The following is a 12,141-nucleotide window of genomic DNA, read 5'->3' on the forward strand; positions in this document are numbered from 1 at the left end:
TCAGGGAACGAATATTTTCTCCCAGAACAAAAACAAGCCAGGTTTAAATGCGGGCAAAAACAAACCAAACGCTTGCCACGGTATGGTGGCGCCATCTAGGTTACGGAACGTAAAGAAACGTGGGAACAAACCAACACCGCTACAGGGTGGAGACAACCTTTGAACAGTCCCGTGCCGCCGCAATTGGGCCAACGGGCTCAACGCGTTATTCTTTTCGTTTCCCACGAGACCTAGCAACGCGAAACAGACAATATGATTCAAACTTCTTCAGTAAACCGCGTTGCGGCGATAATTTTAGCGCGGTTTTGACACAATGACTTGCTTCGGCGGCGAGCGAGCAACCGAACATGGCGGCGCCAGCGTTACGTGTCTCTACCCTGTACGGCGGATGCGCGAATGAAGGTACTCTAGGCTGCAGAGCGGTCGGTTCCCGTGATGTCACTTGGGACCACGAAAACGCACGATTGAGCGGGAAAATCAAAATTTTAACCTAAATTGTTTAATTTCTCAGTGAATAAAGCACCGTTTGTATCCGGACAAGCGCTGGGGGCACTATAAAACACGAAATCTTTCGAATAAAACCAACTTGCATTTTCTCTTCATGGCTCCTTTAAAGGTGAACAAGTCAGCTCTCCGGTCAAGGATGTCTGATGAGAACCTGCGATCGACCATGAGGTTCATTTCCGCTCAAGAAGTTCATGCGGACACTTCTTCTCTAGTCGCAGCCAAGCGTTGCCAGGCATCAAGATAGCATGTTTAGAACAATAGCAGCTATATTGTTCTTCTCAAGGAATAAAGTTTTGTCAGTTTTCTAAATGATACTCGGAATATTTTCTCGTCTCTTACTATCAATAACGTTTCATTCTAGTAAGATACTCAGACGCAACTGCCTACAATTCTTTTTTTTTTGCGAGGCACCCAATGCGGTCACCATGTGTGGAAGCGTAATTGTGGAACAAATTTTTGATATTTCAAAACCGGCGTCCTGATTTTAGTCGTCCTGTAGATCGGTATCGATATGTGTCTCAAATTGTGACAGCCAATTCCATTCAGGAATTTATTTAATTGATTATAGGTTTTAACGCACCCACGCAACGCAGGCGATGAGGCTCGGCGCAGTGCAGGTCTCCGGATTAATTCCGACCCCCTGGGGATCTTTACCATGCGCCGAAATCTTCTACACACGGGCGTTTTTGCTTTTCGCCTCCATCAGAAAAGCGGCCGCCGGGGCCCGGAATCGAACCCGCGTTCTCGTGCTCCATTCAGGAATGACCAAGTATATGTGCAACATGTGGGAAAGACCTACTTGTTTCTTTCAAATGGCAGCGTTGTCTCACATTTTGTTACCTCCCCCACCCCCCTTCGCTTCAACCTTCTTGACTATCCCGGCCCTTGTGGGACTAAAATTCGTGTCTGCGGCCCGCTAGCTCATGTGAGTTTGAGACCCCTGCTCTAGTGGGTATAATTCCCGTCCAGCGCCGCCATATTTTTCCTCTTCTTCCGGCGTGACTATTGCCCCGGCCACCGTTATAACCACATCTGAGCGATAGGGCTGAATTTTTATCCACGTTTTCCCACTTTAATTGGCCTATACTAATGTATTTTATTAATCGAGAATCAGGAGTTAAGACTTAATCCCCTTAATTTTCATATTTAGCTAAGTCATCCCTAATATTCCGCTTTGACTTACTGGAGGAGTCCACAGGCGGCAGAAGTCTTTAAAATGCGTGGCGTTCCGTTTCCCGCACTTTTTACTACAGGCACCGGATACTGAAGTTTGCCCGCGACTGCAGCGCCGCTTCTCGCCGCCGCTTAGCAACTTTGGGTCGGCGGATGTCGCGGCCTTCCGTTCAGCGCACGTGAAAACACGCGTGCTGCGTGCGGTTCGACGCTGTGTGGCGTACGTTTTTTTTAAGAAACAGAGTTATAATGACAAGTTGCAGTGTCCGAAAGAATGGAAATGCTGCACGAAAGAATTTGTGGCAGCGCCGCTACTGCTGCGTGAGAAACTGCCACAATCGCGATGGGCAGCCTGGCATCGTTTTGTGCAGGTTTCCCGGGCAGTCGTGGGAGAACGAGCGTCGTAACAAATGAACTTCTGTGCTACGAATAGACGCGAATGTCCGTAAAACTAAAATGTTAAGCTTCAGTGTTTCATACACATCGCAGACTGTGCTATTTGGGAATCGCATGCCGTAGCTTTCGCGTAACACAATGTATTCAGGTTTCCGCCGCTATTGTTTCATCAGCAGCAACGTTTTTTTTAAAGACATCCACGCCACCGATTGGATGCCAAAAGGCGGCACAAGAATATTTTCACAGCACTTCGCTGGGGGTGCCAAAAGCAATGTCAAGACGCATCCCGCCTACTGCCCTACTTTCTTCTCTGAAGAGTACAGAGTTCGGCCTCGCAGTCCAAACGAGAGCATGGCAAGATATCTAAAAAAGGTTGCACTCATACGTGTTATTTGACCCCTTTAATACGTTTTGCATACGCTGAAAGTTGAGGTTATTATTTTTTAACCAGTGGAGGGAGAGGAGGAGGAAATGCGGGTATGAAGAATTATGAATGGCCTTAAGAAATTGTATCACACTCAGCCGCTCAGGCGCCTTTAACGTTACTCAGAAGACAGAAGTTGAAACTAAACGTAATGTAAACGTAAAGAACGCGCAGCTCGATACGCTGCATCAGCAGATTTCACATTGTATGGAACTGGGTTTTGGTTACTTTAATCATCAGCTAATAACGTTAAGAATGCGTTGTAATTAGTGCCAACACCAACCAAGCTGAAGAAGGGCCCCATAAAAAATAACTGTAGGGTAGTTGCGCGAACAGAGAAAAAACAACACAAACACGCCTTTGTCGTGGAGCGCCATTGTATACACTGGAGTCGCTTTATTGGGCCGTGATACACAAAAAAAAAATTGGTAGACGTGGAGAGAAGCGCTGTAGATACGCTTCCCTTGCTGAGAATATTACTTCGCAGCGATGTCGGTCCCGTCAATTTCTTTCACGGCGTACGCGTGCCCAGCAACCTACAGCGTACAGTTTCGGCCCCGCGTGCGCCAGTAGCCCAGCCCCGTAATTGTCCGGAAACCGCACAGAAGCACTTAAGACTAAGGGAAACTATTCGCCGGAACAGTTTTCCAGCACAAGTACCTTTCAAAAACACCTGCAGAATCGGAAAAACAAACAACCGATAGGTGTCGAACTTATGAACGCGCGGCCGCCGTCTGGCTCTCACCGACCGAAAGTTTGCTCAAGCTTCCGCGGGGCGGCGCTGGGTGTACTTATTCGTCGCGCCTTCTGAGTAGTGACCGGTCCCTATACGACGAGTGTGAACACCAACGACGTTCCAGGTGAAAGATGAGGCTTACAGGGATTTCACCTTATAACTCGTTGTTAGATCGGCCGCGCTATAAGCCAGAGAGAGAGAGAGAGAGATAGGGTTTTAAGCAACGCGATTGTGCAAGCGGTACCCTAGTCCAGGAATCCATGTGATGCAATAACCGTCTCAGCCCTAATCACAGGAAGGGCCTGGTCCTCCAGCCAACAGCTTGTGTACAGTGTCTCGTGCAGCTTAGGAAAGTAACTGGTCGAGATACAGGAGAGGTAGGGCTGGGTTGTGTACACATTGCAGAACTATATGTCAGAGGGTATCTAGTCAGAAACAAAAATTAATCCATTCGTTCTGGGAAGTCTAACGGTCGTGTTTATAATTACTGGAGGGCAGCTTCCCGATTTTTGCTTATGGTGGGGCGTGGGAAGGAAAACGTTTGTCTGGTGCTCTGGTAAAATTTGATAAAGTCTCGAATGTAGAGAAGTCGTGGAGGGTTGCGGTGATCTGAGGGGTTTGGTGGGTCAGATAGCCAGCCTATTGTTGACAAAGTAGTTGCCCGCTACCCAGAAGTGCGCAGGAGCTTGCATGATTAACTCTCAACGGGTAAGATGGTAGCGTTGAAGAATTCGGGCTGTCGTTGGGGCCACCCTCCCCGGCAGCTAACTTTCGGCAGGCCCTTCGGGTATCTGTGACTATGACTGCTCGGGGATTAAGGGAGGGCTAACCCAATGACGAGGTCTTCAGTGTTCGGGGGAGGGGCGGATGGGCGCGCACACAATTAAATTTCTTCGCGAGGTAGTTACTGCAACAATGGTTATGCTGCCAGCGTAGCAAGCCACATCTCTACAAGGCAGGTCAGAGCGATTGCCGCATATGCATTTATGGGCCTGGCGGCGGCTGGTCCTTCACTTCGGATGAATGTCACGATTCATTTTCTTGGGGACCCTTCTCACGGAAGTATATTTACGCCACTTGTCCGAGAAAACAGCGAGGTGCGTTTGTTCGGCACAAGTCCCTGGATGTTTCGGAGGGCAAAGCGCCCTAATTTTGCTTGTGTGCGACGCAGAAGAGGAGTTAAGATGGAGAAGGAGGCGCCGACATGGAGGCGTTGAATAAGCTCTTTAATGGTATTCTGAAGAAGCATGTGGAGAAGCTTGGTTGTGGAGGTACTCAACTGAACATCGAAGGCTTGAGAAACGGCTTTACGAATGAGCCGGTTCTGAGACTGAATGTTGGATTTGATGAAGTGAATATATGGAGTGACATACGTGAAGCAGCCGTCAGAGCCACTTTACTCTCCTCCAACATGCGGGTGCTCCAGCAAGCGGACATACCGTTTAGTATTGACGCTGTTGATAAGTGTGCAAGCTCACACGGTATGCTTTGACATACATAGGGGAAAGTGGCATGTCAAAAGCGGGTAAGGTATTAGTCAGGCATGCTTGTGCTTGCATGATCCTAAAAGGAATAACCGCTCAATTGTAGTAGGGTAACCGTAACAGGGAAACGCGTATCACTATCAAAGGCATGGGGACACCTGTGGCGCAGCACTCGGAAACATATACCACTTTTCATGACATTTTGGGGATACCCGTCACGTACGAGTTGACCATTGCGAACCTCCACACTTACGCACGGTGGCCCGCCGCCGAAACGGCACACCTGTACCACGTTTTGGAGCAAGAACACTGTTTCGGCACACAGCTTATCCAGGCACGTCAAAATCGTGTAACATGTAAAAATGCCGCGCTTGTACAAATAGTAACCTTTTGTATTTATGTGGTTATTACCGTAACCTGTAAAGGGCAACCCCTCAGGGCAGCTGCGCATTTCAGCGTCAGTTGAAGAAATTATGATTCGAACTAATGGTTTCTTAAACTTTAGAAGCTGATGCACTGAATCGTTTAAATATCTGATCTATTGGGATTGACAGGCATAGGATGTTTGGTTAATGATTTACCCAGCCACGGCCAATCTCCCTGTGTGGTGTGTTGCTCTATGTATGTATGTATGTATGTATGTATGTATGTATGTATGTATGTATGTATGTATGTATGTATGTATGTATGTATGTATGTATGTATGTATGTATGTATGTATGTATGTATGTATGTATGTATGTATGTATGTATGTATGTACAGTGCGCGTCAGGCTTGTCTAGGGCAAGCGAGCGCGCGGCTTCGGTGCATGCTGGCGACATCTGCTGATAGCGGCTGGGTTGGAGATAGCATGCCGTTGAGCTCGCGCATCTCGTACAGGCTCGGGCCGGTCGTCGTTTAGATGAACAACTCAAATTTGCAGGCGCCACCTTCCGCGCGGTGTGCTTCCGTTCTGCAGTGCCAGCCGTAAGTGAAGACACGGGAGCTAAGCGCGTAATTTGACAAGATGCATTATCAGCGCAGACAGTTACGTAATCGCTCAAAAGGTTCGACCGAAAGCGCTGCAGTTCACTCTTGTTGCGTGATGTTCGTTTGCATCGCGTGATATTCTGAAGGTTAGGGCGGGTCGTTTTGTGCGATTACGTAACTGCCTGCGGCGATATTGTACCCTGTCGACGCGTCTATCTAGCCTGTTACCGCTCATTGACGACGCTGTGGAAAACAAGCGCCCCTCGTGGCTGGTGGCGCTTGCATAATACAGTGGCCCATGCAAAGCAACAACCGGCCAGACCCTGTTCGAGAACCGCGCATGCGCAATGGCAAGCTACCTCCAACCCAGCTGCTATCAGTAGGTGTCGTCAGCATGCTCCGGAACCGTGCGCTCGTTTGCCCTGGACAAGCCTGACGCGCACTGTATGTATGCAGGCATGTATTTATGTATGTACGTATGCATGCATGCATGCATGCATGTATGTATGTATGTATGTATGTATGTATGTATGTATGTATGTATGTATGTATGTATGTATGTATGTATGTATGTATGTATGTATGTATGTATGTATGTATGTATGTATGTATGTATGTATGTATGTATGTATGTATGTATGTATGTATGTGCAGTAGAACTCCGCTTATACGTCCCCCGGACTTACTATGACCCGCTTCTTACGACTGATAACTGCGGTCCCAGCAAACTCCCCATAGAAGCCATGCATTAAAAACGCCGATGTGATACAACGCTCGGGTGCACGCTGTCGCTTTGTACGACGGACCATAGCGTGCATAAACCGTCACTTTTCCCATATTTTCTACCGCTTCGCCGCCTCATCCTGACCTTTATACTTAACCCCCGCTTGACACTGCTTGATGTGCAAAAGATCTGCAGGCGGGCCGGCCGACTTACTGAACAGACGCAAGGAAGCAGGCCGGTAGTCGTGAGCGGGAGTCAACCTGCGACTGCCCCGCGCGGCAGCAGTGGCAACAGTACGTCAACGCTCCAAACCGCGAGAAGTCGAAGTTCCGGTGGCAGGCGGGTCGTGAATTTGGAGCTCCCGTCGAGCCGCCGACGAACGCGAAAACACATACGACTCAACCCCACGGTGATGACAGAAGAGCCGCTTTCCCCGCACACTCGATTCAATTTTTTTTCTTTCGCGACGCTCTTTCTCCATATATCTCTGCTCTCTGCTTATCAGTGTCTTTCAAACCCGCGGTGTTACTCCACTGTTTTTTTGGCTAGAGTGCCTCAATTCACGCGCGTCCTCCGGAAGGGTGGAGACACCTACCCGTCGGCACCGCCATTGTGAGCCCTCGCTGGCCGCTCCAGCAAGTCAATGTAGCAAGACCACGCTATAATGTCAGCTAAAGGATTTCAGCTAAATGTTCGCAAATTACGCGAGAACGCGTACAATATAGCAGTTTAAATAAGTTCTTAGCCCACCTGTAGCGTAAAACATCTTCAAGGCCGGCTTTACCCCCACCCCGGTGGTACGACACCCCGATCATACGGCGCTTTCTCGCGGTCTCTTTAAAGTTGTACTATCGGGTCTGCACTGTATGTATGTATGTATGTATGTATGTATGTATGTATGTATGTATGTATGTATGTATGTATGTATGTATGTATGTATGTATGTATGTATGTATGTATGTATGTATGTATGTATGCATGTATGTATGTATGTATGCATGTATGTATGTATGTATGTATGGGTATATATACAATAGTGGAAAACGCTAACGCCGGCACAGGGTAGGGTTCGTCTTGATTACTGGAAAATTTAATTTTGGAATACTAGGTAACACTGAAAACAGTGGACATTGCTCGATTGGGGCAGGTTTACAATCAACAGCCTTTCGTTAATCCGTACGATGCCCAATCAAGGATGCTGTAGGAGTGACTTATTTCCCTTCCATTTTCCTGTGTACTTAAAAGTGCATGCAACTGCTTCTTGCCTTTTAATGGGGTAGCCAGCGCACCTCCGAGAACTTCGGTAACTATTACAACTTCTTTATGTAATTTTATAAATTGGTTGCTGCCGCTGGAGTGAAACGAGGTTCCCTTCACCCCTAACTTGTCAAGCCCCGCTGGCTACCACCACGGAAAACCAACATTGGTCTGCAAATTCCGCGCTCTGCAAAACCACTACGTTGCTTCCATATTTGCGAAAATTGCAAGAACAAAAAGTAATATTATGACATTTAGCTCTACGTTTTACGTAATGAGGCACTAAAATCGCCACTGGGCACATCTGTCGACGTTAAATGTGAATGCACCATGAACAAAAAATATGATTTCAACCTAAGAGATATTATGTGTTCCTTTTATAGCATTGTTTTAAATAGAGTTTTGACGTGCCAGGGTACAAAGTGAATTTCGTGAAAACAAGGTGAGTTGCTTTTATGCTAAAATGCACGACTTAAAAAGAAACAAAGTCTATTTTGTAATCGCACTTCAACTTCACTTGGAAGAAGAAGTATCATGAAGAAAAAAACCTGTTTAGTTTAGGTTAAACAACTTGGTGAATTCATGACAGAAAGAACATAATTCATACGACTTTTGTAATCTTACGATGCCAAGACTCAGTTATGCGACTAGCACAAAAATTTCAAAACCCGGTAAAGCCTTGGCCGAAATAGGCTTCGGCAGGCAGGGGCTGCTCTGTAGGTATTGAAGGAACCTCCTTCATGGGCAAAAGGTTCGCGAGCCTGACCCTGCCTCACGAAGTGACGCAGACACGAAAAAACAGAAATCCTCGGTTTATTCCGGGACAGCAAAACAAAAAGAATTACGTGAGTAGAAACAGCCATAGAGTTTCTTAGTAAGTACACTAGAGAGGAAACTGCGCCGCGGAAGCCATGTCGTCGTGGGGGTTTATGGGAAAACCCCTCTTTTTGGCTTGGCTTGGCATGACAATTGAATTCTTAAGCGGTTTTGGGATTTGCGTTCTTCACTATGCTTTAACACGTTTACGAGCTACAAGCAAGCCTAAATCCTCCCTGTTCTGCCGTGTTCGGTGAAAAGGCAGGCAGTGCGTGATCGTACCCGACGTTGGTCATGCCGCAGTCGAAGGACGTATGACTGAGTGGGTAATATACCCCCGCGAAATTTGTAGCCGACGAAAAGAAGAAACAAAACGTACTTCGACGTAGACAAGATACGGCAGATACGGGCGCTTGTAGGCGTCCTACCTTGTCACCGTCCACGACTGTTTAATGCCACGTTATCTTTTTTCTTGTTAAACTAGCTGGTGGATGGTGCACCGGTTCTCCACGAAGGTAACGTTTTCATAGGCACGATCAAAACAATTTGAAAACTCTTCAAACAACTTATTATTTGAAATATTGGCAAAAGTAATAAAATGAGTGCCTCTAATGAGTTCCCCCCCCCCCCCCCAAACATTAACATTCAGCGTACCTACAACCTTGGCCTGCGGAATAGCAGGTAGAACCGTTCCGGCAAAAATACGCTTTACTTCCTTTTTCCTTCGTTTTAAAACAGCCTGTTTTTATTTTCCACTTACATAATTGCACACTATTCTTCACGTTTTTGTGGCACTTTGTTTAAATTTGCGTTAACTAAAACATTACAATCCAACCCTATGATGAAACTAAGGCGAGCACATGATATAATGGCGGTCCATGACGACAAAGACGGCCTTGATGTGAGCCGCATAGACGTTAGCGCCAGATTCCTCTGTAGTGTATATTGCAAGAAACTCTATTGAAACAGCAGCTCGGAACATATACGGTCATGTAAACAACGCGACAAGAAAGAAGGCACTGCGCCGATTGTGCGGGAAAACATTACGGCGCTTTGCTTTACACTCACGACAACGTTCGAGTCCTTGTACCAAGCCACTCCGTGTGCTCCCACCAAATGTGCTGATTATAATATGCTCACTTCAACTGTGATTAAAGTTTCTCTCTTTCTCTCTCTCTCCGAGCTGACCAGGGGTCGCCGGTCTGGTTGTTTGCCCCTTGCTACTCACATCCTGGTTCTGCTGCCACCGAGCAGTTTCGTCGAACTCCCCCTACCACACCTGTGAGAGCAGCCTTTATACCATACGGGGCCGTTGTGCGCATGTTCCGGGTTTGGTACGCACCACATGTGTTACTTGTCCGATCACTGTTTATCGTACAAACACGCACAGGGCTTATGACGGATAGTGGCTGATGTCCGTATCTGTGTTCGTCGCGCGTTCACTGCGCTGTCACCACAAAGCGCACAATCCGTAGTAGCTGCGTCCCTACAGTGTGAAGGTAAATGTGTGTTTTGTAAGCCGCTCAAAACAAATCAACTCCATGATAAGCGCCAAAGAATACCCGTATTCCTATTTATCCTGCGCTGTTGGTACCTAACACTGCGAGGGCTGAAGTCACCCCACATAGAATGGGCACCTGCGGGTACGAGCTTTTGTGCGGGTTTGTAACACTGCCTGCGCATTGTGAGTAACGAAACCAAAAAATCCGGGACGGGTGGAGGGTAATAGTTGGGAAATATACACCTGGAAATAATTAAAGTCTTACTTATTCCAACCTCAAAATTTTACAAAATAGATGACGTTTAGGCTTCTGTATGGAAGCCATTTCCAAAAGGAAGATGAGGGACCAAGGGATTCGGTTAGGTTCCTTTAGGATGTGACGTAGGCAACGTGCGTGCTCGTGTAGGAACGTACCGTCATAGCGAATGACTGGGTAGAGCGCATGCCACGGAGGCATTGAAGGAGAGGACCGGACCACGGAGTCAAGCTGGTTGTATTTCCAGAACGAAGGGACGTCCACACTGCTCATGCCAGGGACGCGCGAGCCTCCCAGCGGGTAAACGCGCTGTTGGCGCACGCAATGCTGCTGCCTGCGGCTCTGCGGCTTGCCGCTACAATTGTGTGCTCCATGGTCTGGAATGTCAGCGATTCGAAGTAAAGCCGAAAGGTCCAGTTCTCTCTTTGATTATCTTGACATTAGCCCAGTTTATTTCATCTTGAGATGCGTCTCCATGTCTGACCAGAGCAATAGATAATACGTTCTTCTTTTAAACGCTGTGCATGTACTGCTGGAGCCTGCTTAAAACTGCCTCTCTCCGCTACGTAGATTAAATCGCAGCTTTTCCACGGAAGGTTGTAGCTTGCTGTGGCCTGGAAATGTTTATTTTGTCGGTTGCCTTTTAACTTTGCCAGGGAGTGCCTTTACTTGTGTGTGGCTTATGGACTACCTTGTACACTGTAGGGGCACATAGCATGCGCCAAGTGCTAGTTACTCCCAGCTCAGTGATACACCCCTATGTGTATGGGCCCCTGTCCTTTTCAATGTTTGCTTCACATTGCCTTGGCGTTGAGCGTAACGACGTGCCAATAAACATAAGACTAATTGTACATCAGACTGTGAATAGCTGTAACTTCGTTATACCTCAATCTTCTTGTTTGGTCAAATGCCAGGCCGTCACGCACCAGCGTCAGATTTATTCTATGTCAAGCGGCGAGTACATGCGAAGCCACGTCATATTCGCCGTACGTACCGCTTTGGGTAGTTAGCAGCATAATACGTCAAAGGTTTATGTTAGGCCTTACATAAAGTCGTCCCATACACCCGTCCCTCCTTTAGACGGCGGCGGAAACACAAAACGGGAAATACAGAGAATAATTTGAGGGCATTGGGTTAAAGCAGCCTCAGCCTTTTTCAGGGTGTCCCTTTCACAAAATAACGATACCTGGGCAAGACAACATGTGCCTCGTCATGCAGTTTTGAAAAGACAGGCACTTTTCAGACTCGGCGATTTGCCTCGAATATTTGTTGCTGGCAAACCTTGAAAGGATAAGTGTCCCTGTTCACTATGCACAACACTGAAGAATGGCCGTCATAAGTCCGGAGCGTTTAGGGACAATTATCTAGAGCCGATATCATTGATAATCAAAACACTCCGCATTGAACTCTGATTGTTATTGTTGTTTCACACCTTTGTTCACCTAAATTTCCCCTGGGAGGCTGCTGTAAAATGTCAAAAAAAGACCAGAAAACAAGGGGAAGAACAGGGCAAGCAAGGTTCTGGGCCTTTGCGGATAGTAAGGCTCATAACGCCGATGTACCACTATAGAAGTCTTCTCCAGATGTGCCCCTCAGGCGCGGTGCCAAAGTGCGAGAAGCCTGCTGTCAGTGGGCAGAGCAGCAGGTCCCAGAACAAACGCGGCAGGCACCTGCCAGAGCTCGTTAGGGTTGAATTTTGCTGTTGGCCCTGAGTACAACAGATTAGCTCAAAGCAAGGGCTCTAGGTCCACTGGAACTAGGCAGCTCTCACACGTGCCCAACCTGTGGATAAATTAATGCAGGTATTTGGGTCTTATGTAATGCTGCAGCAGGAAGGGAGTTATAGTGTGCCAAACTGCACTTGTCGGATCATCGCTTTTTCCCGTCCCGTCTCTTC

Source organism: Haemaphysalis longicornis, unplaced genomic scaffold (assembly GCF_048455015.1).
Source record: "Haemaphysalis longicornis isolate Haplotype H1 unplaced genomic scaffold, Haemaphysalis longicornis Haplotype H1 scaffold_20, whole genome shotgun sequence".
NCBI classification, from domain to species: Eukaryota; Metazoa; Arthropoda; class Arachnida; order Ixodida; family Ixodidae; genus Haemaphysalis; species Haemaphysalis longicornis.